The 16625-nt window shown below is 44.7% G+C and overlaps 1 pseudogene; it reads left to right on the forward strand.

Moving 5' to 3' along the window:
- Window positions 1-363: 363 nt before the first annotated feature.
- On the forward strand, window positions 364-3930 carry LOC136517820 (bZIP transcription factor 39-like; annotated as a pseudogene).
- Window positions 3931-16625: the final 12695 nt, after the last annotated feature.

Here is a 16625-nt window from a genome sequence, read left to right on the forward strand (position 1 = left end):
ACTTATAAGTTGGTGGTGTTTGACAAAATCAGTTACTTATTTTACTTTTTAACTTATAACTAGCTGACTTATTTGGAACCAGCCCTTAACTTCTGCGTTACTCATGCTTAAAGCGCTTTGAGCACGCCAAGCCGCCAGTGCCCAACAGTAGCGAGTCCAGATCTAGCTCTAGCTGCTTCCCACGCAGCCACAGCGCCCACACCTACTTATGCGCCAATGACTTATGGGTCCCGGTCATGTGTAGGCCCCGCTTGTCACTTGAAAAGAAATGCTACGTTCGGGTAAACTTCGAGCAGGAAGACCGGATCGGGGAGTGTGGCACGACCCGAGCACGAGCTCGTCAACCCCCGACTCCGTCCGCACTCCGTAGCCCGTACCCGTGACTTCCATTCCAAAGCACCCCGCTCCTTCCTCCCGTGCCTACACCTCGACGTCGATGCCAAAACCCTAGCGCGAACCCCACCTCTCCCCGTCCTGTTCCTCGTGACGCGGCGGCAGCCATGGCGGAGCCGGCCCTCCTGGATCCCTCCCCCTTCGATCTCCGCCACTACCCGGCGTACCTCTTCGACCCGGACATCCCCCTCGACGCCGGCGGCCTCCCGCTTGGCGAATTCGCCGGCGACGACGGCTGCGATGGCCTGGACTTCGACCTGCCCGTAGGATTTCTCTATCGACGACTTCCTCCTCCGGTCCCCCGACCGCGGGGACGACGGCGACGACTCCGGCGAGGGCTCAGCCGCCGGATCCGGCCCCACCGCGTCCTCCCCGGCCTCCCCGGCCACCTCCGGCGCGAACTCCGCCGTGGCCAACGCCGGCGTCCGCGAGGTGAAGCACGAGGACTCGGACGAGGGAAGGAGCGGCGCCGCCCCGAACTGGAGCCTCAAGCGGAAGCAGGCGAGTACCGGAGGAGCCACCTCGGACGGGGCCAAGTGCCGCCGATCCGGCGATGGGGAGCTTTCTCCAGTCTGCATCGGCGTCACGTGCCGTCGCGGAGGACTCCGACGAGAGGTGCGCGGGCGGCGAGGAAGAGGACAAGCGCCGGACTGCGCGCCTGATGCGGAACCGCTGAGAGCGCGCAGCTCTCTCGGCAGAGGAAGAAGCGGTACGTCGAGGAGCTGGAGGAGAAGGTGAAATCGATGCACTCGGTGATAAATGACCTCAATTCTAAGATCTCCTTCATCGCGGCCGAGAACGCCACACTGAGGCAGAAACTCGGTGGTGCCGGGGTGAGTGGCCCGCCACCTGGGGTGTATCCACCGCCACCACTGCCAGGCATTCATTTCCCCTGGGTTCCTGGGTATGCAATGCGGCCTCATGGCTCCCATGTCCCACTTGTGCCAATCCCACGATTGAAGCCACAGCAGGCAGCAGCTGCAGGGAAGGTATCCAAGAAACCGGAGGTCAAGAAGTCTGTGGAGAGCAAGAGTAAGACCAGGACCAAGACCAAGAAAGGTGGCAAGTATTAGCCTTCTTGGTTTGCTGTTTGTTGCACTTGTCTTTGGTGCTTTTGTTCCTGGGTTCAATCATAGTCTTGGAATGAGAGGAAGGAGCTGACAATGTGATGTTTGGAAATTTTGGCCATGCTGATGCTAGGGTGTTTAGTGTCACTAACCATGGTAAAGGACCTAAAGGTGGTTTAAACAGTAGTGACATCATCAGTACTGATCCTGGAATGATTACTGGGCATGCTGATGGAGCGGGGCAGAAGCATCGAGCTGCAAATGACTCCAGTGAGATCTTGCCTGCTTTGTTGTATGTGCCGAGGAATGGAAAACATGTTAAGATCAATGGCAATTTGATTATTCATTCTGTGCTTGCAAGTGAGAAAGCAGTGGCACATAAGGCCTCAAATGTTCAGTCAGTTAAAGATTACAAGGAGACCAGTGTTGCTATAGCTCACTATCTGTCCCCACCTGGAAAGGATATGAATTCAAAAGAGACGTTCCCTGCCAGATGCACCACTGCCACAGTGGTTTCGTGAAGGAATGGAAGGTAAGCACGTTGATGTTTAATTTGTTTAGCAATGTCATATTCTTTGTTTATTTGTGGTAGGCTGGTAGCACACTCATCATGAAATTCATTTGTCACCATGTGTAGCATTCAGACATCCTCTTATGTGATGTGGTAATCGATAATGATTCTTGTATTTGTTATTCATCCCAGGGTATGCTAATATATAATATATAAAATTTAGAACTTCACTAATTAAAATATGAATCTAAATGGTAAGTGTGATCAAGTGATTTGTAGAAAACACGTAAAAGCAAGTTAGATTGGGAAATAAAGCTACTACCTTGAAGCATAATTAAATGATGTTTTGGTTGGGCATCAAAGTTGACTTGTAATTAGTTACATTTTGCTGTCCAAAACGTCATCTATTGTGACCTGAGGGAGGATAAGTTGCCAGCTAGTAACATGACATGGTAGCGTGGCAAGAAAATGGAACTATGTCCATACTTGAGGTATCTTTATTTTAGGGGGAAGGGGGATATCTATAATTGTGATGACCATGCCATATGGACTCATAAGAACTTGTGTGTTGTTAATGCTTTATTATATAACTTCTGTGGCCATGTACAATGGCAGTAAGGAAATTTCAACTTGGATGGGGTGATCTTTGTATGCTGATATATGCTTTGCTCTCTTCACCCATTTCTGAGGTTGCATAACAGTGCATACTTAAATTTGCAGCCTATGCTCACGAAATCTTACAAGCTTTAAGCCTAGTTCAAAGTTCGAACTTGGAAGTAAAGTTTCTGCATCTTAGGGGATAGTTTTTGACCTCAAATCTGAAGTTTGCTGTCTTTGATCAGAGATTTAATTCTAGCGGTTGCTTTTCCTGATAAAATGAGAAGAGGCAACAAATTGGAACTCTCAACGATAAAATCTGTGTTCATTTTTTTGATATTTCAGTAATGTTTAGTAGGCATTCCAGAATATCCTGATTTTTGGCAAACATTTCGTGTCAGAATCTCCAACTGTCTGGTTGAGATTTGATACTCCTTGAGTATTTATCCATAGTGTCTTACTCTGGGATTTGTGTGTAACAATTTTCAGGACCCGTTTTGAACTCGGGAATGTGCAGTGAGGTATTTCAGTTCGATATTTCCGCAGCTTCGGCCAAATCTGGTGGCATTATACCTGCTTCTCCAACTGTGAACTCCTCAAGTGTCAATGCTACCCAGAAAATTCCGAAGCCTGCTCCTGCTTATGGGGGCAAGCTGAAAAACAGGAGGATCATGTATAACGAGGCGATTCCACTCACTGGAAAAACGGTGAACAACACAGAGCCTCAGGTCTTTTAACAGCACTTCTGAAAGCAGCAAGGTACCTGATAGCAAGCCAGCATCATCAGTTATCGTCTCTGTGCTAGCTGATCCCAGGGAGGCTGGCAATGGGGATGGTGATCCAAGAGTATCACCAAAACCCCTCTCCAGGATATTTGTCGTCGTACTGCTTGATGGTGTCAGATACGTGACTTACTCGTGCACACTTCCTTTCAAGAGCGCCAGCCCCCACCTTGTGAACTAACCTTGGGGCCAGTGCAGCTTTCTGGTTCATGAGCAGCTAGATAGTTTGGGGAATCTGATGCATTGGAGGTAGATGAAATATAGATCATGTGGCGTTGCTTGCTAACAATGGAAAGAGACTTTAAGACTTGCACTCGGCCTAAGGTAATTTGAGTTTGTCGAAGGTTTGTAGTGGGGACTGGCGAAATGTTCTGCAAGTTCAACCTTAACCCATGAGGCTTGTGCTTCTATGTAGTCGAGTTCTTATACTCACCTCTTTCTGGTGTATGATCCTGTAATACTCTTTGATTGCGGAGCTGGAAAATGTAACAGTTGATGAAGGAAGACAGTAACTGGAAAACAACTTTGTACTAGTATAGTAGTATATTATATAAATATATATGAAGTTTTTTAATGATTAGTTGATGCCTCGCTCTTGAATTTCGAATCTGCATTATTATCCCTAGATCAGTGAAAAATATTCGACGTTCTGGATTATATTTATTTAAAGTGCCACGCGGCAGGGATCCAGAGGTTGGTGTGCCCGAGGTGAGGGGTGTCACACCCGATTTTAAAGATAAAATGGGATGCGCGAGGTGAGGGGTGTCACATCCGATTTTAAGGATAAAATAGGATGCATAATCTTATGTGCGTCCAGAGACTAGTCACACACATAAACCAACAAGTTATAAATAGTATCATCATAAGTGTTTATTACATCACGAACAATAAGACAGTTTTTACATCAATGTAGCAGAAGTATAAAGAAAAATCTCTCGTGAAAGCTCTATATCACAGGGACGTCAACTGGTTGACCACAAGTCTAGTAATTCTCAGGAAAATCGTCATTACCATAGCCATCTGTTACCCAACCAGGATTTTTATCCAAAAAATGAAAATAAACAAGCGTAAGTACGTGTCGTTAACATGGGGTTTATGAGGCTCAAAAGGCTTGACACAGGTTTAACAGCATTCAGCTTTTAGTTATCACAATTTTAGCATAAGAGTAGCAACAAGTTGTTTCAATCCCAAAGTAAAACACATGATCAATGTAAGCATGAATAATGGATAGCATAAACGGATAATTCTTAGTGATCATCTATTTCGTAAATGTTCCAATGCCGCTCGTGACCGTGAGCACGACTGATATACCAGTTTTAGTGATCATCTAGGAAATTCCTATCATTGTGACACATGCAATATGAATTAAATATATTAAAGTTGATAGGAAATAAGGATGATCCCATGCTATACTTGTCTTGAACAAAGTGTTCCTGCTATTTCTGCTCATCAAAGTAGTACTCTTGATCACCCACGAATTGTTCACCGTCTATACTCGATAATCACAGCAACATACAAGCATCAAGAAGCAATCATGCATAGCAAACAAAGACTATAGATTAGAACAGTACACAACAACACAGAATCAAGACGAAAAGTTTGTAAAACGAATCTACGTCTCACTACGAACACACAGACGCGAAGATCACAAAATCCAGAGCTAAAACGGAGAAGTTACGAATTAAACAAGATTTTCTTTAATAAAATAATAGATTAAACCTAACCTCGAATTTTAAAAGTTGAAAACATATCTAACAGTAGGATGAACATGAAGATTACGAAATTACGAACTAACACAACTTGAACGAACTAAATCGGAGTTAAAACGAAGATTTTATGGCTTAAACAAGATTAATGGCAAAACTGTAAATAGATGAAAACGTATTGTGAATCTAATTCCGAAGGAAACTACGCTTTCTAAAGAAGAAAACATATTCTGGATTTACACATTGGACTGCAGGTTGAGATCTAGATAATTATAAGGGTCTTTTTGCAAAGACGACAGACGAAGGGGTATGGTTAGATTTGATCCGTTGGATCATGATTGAACGGCGTGGATTAGATCGGGGAGGGAAGAAGAGAGTGCTGTCGCCGGGGAAGGAAACCGACGGCGGCGGCGGCTATGAACGGCGACGAGAAGCCCGCCAACGGAGCTAGATTGGGGCCTATGGACCACCACATAGCAAAGCGAGGGCACGGGGAGAAACAGGAGACGACGACAAACTCACCTAGATGGAATACCAAGGCGGGGGACCGACGACGACGTGCGGCTGCTGTGCAAAACCGACGGCGGCGGCAGAGCTTAGGGTTGCGGCTTTGCTGTGGCTTAGAGCGAGGGCGACGCTGGCTCTAGGCTTAGATAGGAGTGTGGCGTAGCTCAGGCGGCTATTTATGAGCGGGGTGGCGTGGAGCACACGCCAACAGGCATAGCGGACATGGACTCGGCGGCGGTGTCCGGCTCGGACGGAGTCCGACGCGGAGACGAACTGGAGAAGAAGATAACCCTGACACAAGGGCCCCGGCTGTCAGCGAGACAGGCGAGGGAGGAGAGCACGGGCAGCTACGCGGACCTTCGACTTGGCTGGGCCACGACAAGAAGAAGAGAGGAGCGGCCCGAGAGGAAGGAAGAGCGGACCGACACTGCTGCTAGGCTGTGGTGGCGTGCTGGCTCAAGCGAGGAGAAGGTGGCCTGAAGTGGCGCTCTAGCCCAAGTGGGAAGGAAAGAGGCCTGCGGTGGTGGGCTGAAAACCGAAGAAGGGGGGGGGAGAAAGAAATCCTTTTCTTTTTCTAAAATATATTTTCAGAACCAATTCCAATTCAAATTTAAATTCTCTTTGAAACTTTGATCAAAACCACACATCACAAAATAATATGCAGTGGCATGTATCCACCAGCATGTAGATAAACCCTATAGTTGATTTTAATTAACAAAAGTTATTATTCCACTAGGTTTAAATGCTCACACCAATGCATAAATAAATCATTTTCTCCTATTTTAAAATCATGCAAATTTTAGGGTGTTACAAGGGGTGACCCCAAGTTGGGGCACTCTCCACCCAAACCCAAAGGCTCCTGTAGTGATCCGAATTCCATTCGATGCAGTGGGGAAGCTATCCCCAAATCTTCCATCTCAAACCCAAGGGTTAGTGAACCCACCAAATCTACTCACAATATTTCTCGGTTTGTTGGGCATTTATGGAAGGGAGGCCCGGTGAAGTCTTTCATCTCTGCCGTGCGAGCCAGGCCAGCTCAAATTGTGCAAGTGAAGATGAATCATGGAAAAGGGCGCTGGAATAACCAGGGATATAGTCATGATTCTTATGGGAGAGGTGGCTTTGGTCAGGGGTGGTTTGGAGATGGTGCCTATGGTCATGGCGGTGGTGGAGGGTATGGGAGAGGCGGCTTTGATGGCGGATATGGGAAGGGCGGCTTTGATGGTAGATATGGAAGAGGCGGCAAGGATGGTTGATATGGAAGAGGCGGACATGATGGCGGCTATGGGCGAGGTGGTGCTGGAGGTGGACGTGAAGGGTGGGGGAAAGGATTCAATGGCCACGATATGGTCTAGGATAGGAAAACTAATCAAGCTGCTGAATCCAGCCAGAATGCTGCTATGGAAGATCATCAGGTTTCTAAGAAAGATGATGAGAAGTGGGACAAGATAGCTGACAAGAAAGATAAAGCAAATGAACAGAAAGCTAATGAAAACAGTGATAGGCAAAATACAGAAAAGGAAGAACTCCAAGTGATAGTGGAAGACTAGATCAAGGAACCAGCTGAACAGCAAGGTGATAATATTCCTACTCCCCCTAGACCATCCTATGAGATATGCGGCCTATCAAATCATATTACTAGGGATTGTAGGAGATTGATCTATCATATTACTAGGGATTGTAGGAGATTGATCTGTGAAATATGTGGGATGGATACTCATATGACTTTTGACTGTAAGAACTGTATGCCATGGAACTTGGGACCTAAACTGTGTGCTGCTCAGGTTGAAGATCAAAGTTTTTTCTATATTGAAGAACTTGTAGATCCCCGAGTGGCTAGAGAAAAAGATAGCACTGCTATTATCTCTGTAATTAGTGGACAGGCTTCTGGTAAGCAGATCGAGTAGGAATTTATGGGTCTTGTGGGTGCTTCTACCTAGCGATGGACTGCTAGACAGCTCAGCGAGGGGAGATTTGTCATGATGTTTCCCAATGCTCAAATGGTGAGAGAATGGAGTGGGTTCAAAAATTATGCTATGAGGAATGTAGAGGCTCAGTTGAAGATTGCTCCTTAGTGAAAGCTCTAGTTTAGTTTTGGTAAATTGATGAAACCATATGTGCTAACCTAGTTTATCTAAGTGATCAATGAGATATGTAGCACATTCCAAGTGGTGAAGCAATGGTGAAGATCATGATGATGGTGTGGTGGCCATAATGATCAAGTGCTTGGATTTGGAAAAGAAGAAAGAGAAAAACAAAAAGCTCAAGGCAAAGGTGAATTTTCATAGGAGCTTTTTGGTTTGGTGATCGAGACACTTAGCGAGTGTGATCACATTTAGGATCGATAACCGTACTATTAAGAGGGGTGAAACTCATATCGAAATGAGGTTATCAAAGTGCCACTAGATGCTCTAACTCATTGCATATGCATTTAGGATCTAGTGGAGTACTAACACCCTTGAAAATATTTGTGAAAATATGCTAACATACGTGCACAAGGTGATACACTTGGTGGTTGGCACATTTGAGCAAGGGTGGAAAAGTTGGCGAAGTGAAGGAGGTGATTTTCACTGTGAAACAGTGACCGGACACAGGTCACGTGGTGACCAGACTCGGAGGTGCTGCCTTCGGTCAATTATAAAATGAAGTTTGGTTCGCTCGGCCTTTGTCTGGTGCATGACTGGACGCTAGGGTAAAAGGTGACCTGACTCGACGCTGGTGCGTCTGGTCAAGCTGATGTACGCTGACGTATGAGGTTTGAGTGAGCATGGAGAAGACCTGACTCTGAACGAGTCTGGTCAGTAGAGATCAGACACATCAGGTCAGCGTTTAGGCACTTGGGGAGCTCTCTGAAAATGACCTGACGTGCGGGCACCGCGGTTGATCGGCACGTCTGGTTGTGTTTTGCCACGCGTGGGCAAGGCTGGCACTGGCGTGTTCGATCATCACTTAACCGCGAGGGCGTTGAGAATCGACCGTTGGGATCAGGCGGATGACGTTTAAAAGCATCTAGGCCCCTAGTTGGGTTTCGGTGATTAATGACAATACATGATTACTATAACTAACGTATGTTTTGCAGAGGTAATTAAGTTAGGTCATGGTAATGGAGATCGATTGGGTTATCATGGTGGTCATGCCCCTATGATGGAAATCATTTTAGTTTTCAAAGGATGGACGATAAGGTTAAGAATGGACTAGTTCTAAGTGTCGTTTGGTATTGAAGAGACACTTAGAGTAGTTTATTACTTTGTTTTTCCTTTGGCTGTACTATTAAGGGGGGTATGGACGGGTAGCTTGACCTAGGTGAGTCTAATGGGTTAGGTGTGGTGCACACTTGCTAAACCTAGCACTAGGTAGCTTCTAAAAAGCCCTTAGATCCATTGGAGCAAACTTCATTCACGTACGTTTGAAAGTTGGAAGTCAATGGAGGGTCAAATACTGACCGGACGCTGGCTTCGGTGTGACCGAACACTGGCGCAGAGTCTAGTTAGTTCATTTGATCAAGGTTAAGTCATCTGGAAGTGATCAGACGCTGAGAGGTCAAGTGACCGGATGCTGAGGGTGTCACAGAACCGACCAATTTATAAGAGCACAAGTACAAAAACAATCGCCGAAACGATCAAATTCTCTACACTTGAGCCCATATAAACCCGGTAGTCAACTGAAATCTCGAAGGATTTCAAACCAACTTGCATACAACCAAGATCACAGTAATTCAACATAACATATCGTATGTTACAACATTTCACAGACATTTGCAAATAGATTACATCACCTCAGAGTCATCGTTATTACAAAACAAGTCTTGTAAAGTACGCGGAAGCAAATAGTTTAACTTACACACCCGAGTTCAAATACAAATACTGGTTCGCTGATCACAACCCGCAAAAGCATTCAGATAAGAGAAACAGAGATCATGCCCATGATCTAGTCTTCATCACCCACCGAGTGGAGACAATACTTACAGAATCCCTGATATAGAAGGTCATCTGCAACAAGAGGGAATAAACCCTGAGTACGAGAATGTACTCAGCTAGACTTACCCGTCGAAAACCAAAACAAATGACACCAAGGATTATGCATAGCTTAATTTAGTGGATCTGGCTGACACTTTCTTTTTGCGGAAAAGCATAAGTAATAATGATCAACTCTTAACCTGAACTAGCAGTGACTTTTAGCCATTAACCTATCATCTATATTAGCACCTGTACTAAGCAATCATTTGATTAAGATGCAAACATTAATAACCATATCAGGTATAAATCGTGGCAACATTATCATCATCATCCATTTAACCATATCGTTAAATTAATTGAATCTACGTTGCCGCTGCTCAGTCAAGTTCTCACTATCCGGGAGAGACGGCGATTCGAATCGATTCCTATCCAGCTGGAGGGGTATTCCTAAACACAAACCCTGCTTCCCCCGTCAGGGTCACAAACGAGTCACCTTTGGTACAATTCAGGAAGTCGCGAGTCCGAACAGATGCCGACATTCTCAGAGAACCACTCTGCCAAGGTTGTTCGGGACTCTAACCCGCCTTGGACTTATGCCAATGGCTCTCCGCACATCCTTACTACCTCCAGAATGCACGCCACTGCTCACTGTCCCGGCCTGAGTCGAGCTACTAGGCTTCGCGGTCGGAACGACTTATCCGGCCAGCTAAGTGTTAGGCTGCGTTCAACATGACATAAGGACGTACAGCGTATCGGTCCTTAAACGACATCAGACGGAGTCACTATGTCCAAACCTACACAAGACTCCGCCCGGTCTTAATTCATTATTAACATGGTTCTTTTCCACGATAGCAAATATAGCCAACCGTGATCCACCTCATCCTAAAGCTCGCAGGTGATAGGAAATCACCTGACTTCTACCGCACTAAGCATGGCTAAGCATTTAACCCGTTCCTGAACTTAAATAGGATTCCAGTACGATATCTGGACAAGGAGGATATATAATGCAACAATTGGTTCCAACCAATTCCTATACTTAATGCATCATCAACGAATAAAAGATACTCAATGTATTTGTAAAAACATGGGAGGCTTAATATGCTCCGGGGCTTGCCTTTCAGGAAAGAGGAAGGACGGTGGTCAGGGCACTCGGGCAACTCCTCCTCGGCGGCTGCTTCGTCGGCTTCCTGCACCTCGGGCTCCTCCTCCTGGTTGGCTCCCTCGAACTTCCAGCAGCGTCACTCCCTCCGGCACACCTATTGCATGTATGCGCACGATAAATATCATGGATGCACATGAACGAAGTTAGGGATGCTCGGGGAATGCACATGCTCACTGCAGTCCGCATATTCCACTTAAGCTCTATTCAAATCACTTTAACTTACCAAGTTTATACAACCTAATGTATAATTGCTCATCTTCAGTTAAGGACCTAGCACCTGCACCTAAGCATGTTCTCAAGTTAGGCTAGCCCCTAAACAATCAACAAGAACATTGCAACAAGCATACACTCAAGCATTTGTATTTCAGCAAAATAGGAGACTATATAGCGGTACAGTAAACTGGCCATAACTGGAGATTTAGAAATCCAAATGACATGCAACAAGACAATTTGGAAAGCTTATGAAATTGTCTACAATTCATTTTCAGACCTCAAGCATGATTCTAACCTTTACCAGGTCAAATTCTTTAATCAACAGAAATCTGTCTTCACAAGACAGAGAGTAGGCAAAACTGGAACCTAACTTTGAACAGCTGTAGTTCCTAAACTACTAGGCCAAATGCCATCAAATTTTGACAGGAGCTAGATACATAAATTATCTACAACTTTTGTATTCACCACATTGACAGAAAACCAAATTATCATGGGGAACTTTATAAAGTCCCCAGAACTGTCCAGAAGGACATAATGCAAACAAAATAATTATTAACTTATGATGTAAACACATAATTGGACAAAACTAACTTTACTCACTCATTACACATATCACAAGAACACCAGAAAGTAAGGTGTTCATCACCAAATCATTTCTTTTAATACCTTTCTTAATTTATTTAATTAATTAGGGGAAATGGTAAACATATATGAAAACTACACCATTAAATCTACAAAAATTACAGTAGGTACTACATGCTCTAAGTAGACCACTATAAAAATTTCACACCATTTGAGCAAGTATAACAGCCTACACAAAAATGATAAGACATAATGGCTTAAAATGACATAATTAGGAAACCTTAGTGAAAAGTGTCAAGCAATAGATTTCATATTTTTTCCTAGCATCCTTAAGGTACTAGGATACTCCCCACAAATTTCATGGTCATAGGATTCCTAGATAATTTACAAAAATTCACACAAGTATCAATCAATGATAAAAGGAAAATCTATAACTCAAAAACCATACATGCAATGACTCTCAAATTTTTACCAGAGCTTCTACTAAGCAAGAATAGCTTACCCACAAAATTTCATAATTTTTGGAGCACAGAAACTCAAGATATAATTTAAACAAGTTTGCATGCATTTAAAAACACATTTCAAGTTCCTATTTAATTCATCCAAAATTTCCACTTCAAGTGCTCATGTCATATTTTTCTAAATACTAGACTTCACTGTGATTCTACTACAAAATTTGAATCACACATTTGGATCTACCAATTTGGAGATACAAAATTCACAAAAAGCATCAAACTGAATTATTTGAACTGCTTTGAATGTAGTCACTGACGCGTGGGACCCGCGTGTCAGCCGGCCCACTGTCAGTGAGACGAACAGGGGAGACGGCTGCGATGGCGGGCAGCGCAGCTCGCGACGGCGGCTTCCGGCGACACCGAGGGCACCTACATGATCTACGTGACGAGGCGTCGATGGTGCTACCGGCAAGACCTAAGCTAACGGAGGTAGCTCGTCGCCGTGAAGGCGGCACGGCGAGCTCCGGTGAGGTACGACGACGGCGAGCCCCCAATGCCCCCGAGCTCGGTACGAGCTCACGGGTCACCATGGAGCTAACCAAGCAGAGAGGAGGACGAGAGGGTCTCGGTGGTGGTTGGCCGCGGTGAGCTCCGCTCCGCGTGGCGGCCATGGAGACGGCTCGGAAAAATGGCCAATGGCCCTCACCTAGGCTCGGATGGCTCGGCTAGAAGGTCGAGAGGTAGAGGAGGACACGGCGGAGCTGTGGTCGAGCTGGAGGTCATGTTTTTGTGCGGCGAGTGAGCTAGGCGACGGCGGAGCTGCTCGGCAATGGCGGAGCGGTGGTGCGCTGCTGCGTGAGCGGGGAAGGCGAAGGAAAATGAAATGGAATGGCGAGCAGGTCGGGCAGACGGGGGGTTCAAGCAGTGGCCAGCAGCGCAGGACGGCCGTGGCATGGCCTGCGCGGTCAGGCGGCCGGACGTGTCCTCCACGCGCCGTCGATTCTGAACGGTCGACACTGTAGCAGCGTTTCAGTGAACCCGATCGAGCCTGACAGCGATTTACAGCTTTGATCTCCTAAACCGGAAGAATCAGTGCAAACAATATACATGAAAGTTGTAGAGCTATGATAGGGCTACAACAATGCTTTAGAAATCATCAGCTAATTCTCAATGGATCATGAGTTATATCAAGCCAAAGTCAGCTCGATCAAACTGACATTGCATTTTAGACTTAGAAAATTTTCTAAGTGTTGAATCAGCCCTCAACACTGACTTGTGGGCCCTTTTTGAGCATGTTGTGCACATTTTCATGACTTGGCTTCTAAACAAAGTTTGTTCCTTATAAAATTTGCTACAACTTTGCTTTAGGTTGCTCAGACATGCAAACACTCTAAGCTACACTTTTTAAACAGTCAAACAAAAGAGTTTAGGAGTCAAAACAAGTCAAACCACTATTTGAAATCATAATTAGGCAACATGATCAACATGAACAATGTTCCAAATGACATTCTAAGTGTAACTAAGTTACTTAAGAGAATTATTAGCCACACCACACATTGGTCACACAAGAATCAAGCATTGTATGTACTGAAACAAGGAAAAACCAATGAAATGTTACATTTGTTTCATAGTCATGTTTCACATGTTTCATGATCTTGTTGCATAGTACTAACTAACCATGTTTCACTAAAGTGAGTTGCACATGTTGCACTTGGGTGTTGCACACTATTCATTTCATAAAAACAACACACATGAAATATAACAATATGTTGCAATGTTTCGAAAACATGTTTCATGCAATATAAGCTCATGAATGGATGAATGATGCTCATGTTCATGAAATGCAAGTGCAAATGTGGAAGCCAAACACCTGGGGTGTTACAGCCCTCCCCCCTTATAAAAATCTCATCCCGAAGATTTGACAAGCGTACCATTGTTGATAGAATTCCTTATAACCGTCCCTCAAATAATCTTCTCTTTCCCACGTTGCATCGCGTTCACTACCCTGATTACTCCACATGACTTTGTAAAACTTGACCACCCGACTCCGAGTCACTCGCTCACGAGTGTCAATCACTCGGACTGGCTTTTCTTCAAAGGTCAAATCAGATTTTAACTCGATATCCCCCAGTGGAACTCTCTCTTCAGGGACGCGAAGACATTTCTTCAATTGGGATACATGAAAGACATTGAAGATAGCACTCATCTCAGGAGGTAATTGGATCTTGTATGCTACCTTACCACTTTGTCCAATGATTTCAAATGGACCAACATATCTCGGCGCAAGCTTTCGCTTCACACCAAAGCGTTGGACACTCTTCATGGGTGAGACTTTCAGATAAACGAAGTCTCCAACTTCGAACTCAATAGGTTTTCTACGTCGATCAGCATAACTTTTCTGCCTAGCTTGAGCTGCGGCCATATGGGTTTGGATAGTACGGACTTGTTCTTCGGCTTCTTGAACAAAATCAATTCCATAATATCCTCCTTTCACCGGCTTCTACCCAATTCAACGGGGTTCTACACTTTTGGCCATACAAAGCTTCAAACGGTGCCATCTTGATACTCTCTTGATAACTATTATTGTACGAGAATTCAGCTAGGGGCAACCATTTTTCCCATGAACCCTTAGCCGAGATGACACATGCTCTCAACATATCTTCTAAGATTTGATTCACTCAGTTCAGTTTGTCCATTGGTTTGAGGATGATAGGCAGAACTTCTTACTAACTTAGTTCCTAATAATCCATGTAAGTGCTCCCAAAAGCGAGCAGTGAACTGTGGTCCTCTATCAGAGACAATAGTACGAGGTATCCCATGAAGTCGGACTATCTGATTAAAATACAACTCCGCATAGTCAGTTGGACGAAAATCTATGCGGACAGGAATGAAGTGTGCAGACTTGGTCAGACGGTCTACAATCACCCAAATGGAGTTAAAATTCCTCTGAGTAGTAGGGAGTCCAACTATAAAATCCATACTTATCTCCTCCCATTTCCAACCTGGAATAGAGAGTGGCTGAAGTAATCCAGCTTTCATGTGCACAAGCTTTGACTCGACAACAAGTGTCACACCTAGCCACATAAGCGGCTATCTCTTTCTTCATTTTGGTCCACCAAAAGCGAGGCTTCAAATCATGATACATTTTGCTACTACCAGGATGAATAGATAATTTAGAGGAATGGGCTTCGGATATGATTTGATTTCTAAGCTTCTCTATCCTTCGGAACCACCAACCTATCCTTGAACCATAACACGTCATTCTCATCTACTCGAAAATGTTTGGTTTCTTGCTCTTTCATCTTGCGCTTGATGTGGAACACACCTGCATCTGTCTTCTGTAGCTCGATAATTCGACTCTATAGAGTACAACTGACAGTGATGTTGTAAAGGACTACAGGATGAAGGAGTTTTGACAAATGGACATCACTTTCAATCAAAGAGTGGCAATGAGATTTCCTGCTTAAGGCATCCGCTACGACGTTTGCCTTGCCAGGGTGATAGTGCACTTGGAGGTTATAATCCTTGATTCAACTCGAGCCATCTTCTCTGACGCATATTCAACTCTGGTTGAGTGAAGATGTACTTGAGACTTTTATGATCAGTGTAGATGTTGCACACATTGCCGAGCAAATAATGTCTCCAGGCCTTCAAAGCATGAACAACTGCAGCGAGTTCCAAGTCATGCGTTGGATAATTCACTTCATGCTTCCGAAGTTGGCGAGAGGTATAAGCAATGACTCTACCCTCTTGCATAAGAACACCTCCTAAACCTATACCTGATGCATCGCAGAACACATCAAAAGGTTTCTCGATATCCGGTTGTGCCAAAACCAGAGCCGAAGTTAGAAGAGTTCGTAGGGTGTGGAAAGCCGCATCACACTCGGAAGTCCAGACAAACTTCATGTCTTTTTGCAGCAACCGAGTCATAGGCTTGGCTATTTTAGAGAAATCCAGGATGAAGCGACGATAATAGCCAGCCAACCCTAGAAAACTCTGAACCTCGTGCACCGAGATTGGAGCCTTCCAGTTCAACACTTCTTGCACCTTGGTGGGATCAACCATAATTCCACCATCGGACAACACGTGTCCAAGAAAAGGTACCTCACGAAGCCAGAATTCACACTTGCTGAACTTTGCATAAAGTTGGTGTTCTCGCAATCTAGTGAGAACCACTCGCAAATGTTCAACATGATCTTCTTCGTTCTCCGAATAAACCAGGATATCATCTATAAATACCACCACAAATTTGTCCAACTCGGGCATAAACACCGAATTCATCAGATACATAAAATGTGCGGGGGCATTGGTCAATCCAAAAGACATAACAAGGTACTCATACAGACCATATCTTGTAGAGAATGCAGTTTTTGGAACATCCTCAGGCCGAAATTTTGATTTGATGATAACCAGATCTCAAATCAATCTTGGAAAAGACTTTTGCTTTAGACAACTGATCAAATAAGATATCTATGCATGGCAGAGGGTACTTATTCTTGATTGTAACTGCATTCAAGGGTCTATAATCTACACACATGCATAGTGATTGATCCTTCTTCTTCACAAAGATAGCTGGGCACCCCCACGGAGATGAACTAGGATGGATAAGGCCTTTCTTTAGAAGTTCATTCAACTAGGTCTTAAGTTCGGCTAGTTCATTGGGAGGCATCCTATATGGCCTTCTAGAGATGGGC

This window comes from Miscanthus floridulus, chromosome 17 (assembly GCF_019320115.1).
Source record: "Miscanthus floridulus cultivar M001 chromosome 17, ASM1932011v1, whole genome shotgun sequence".
Lineage (NCBI taxonomy): Eukaryota > Viridiplantae > Streptophyta > Magnoliopsida > Poales > Poaceae > Miscanthus > Miscanthus floridulus.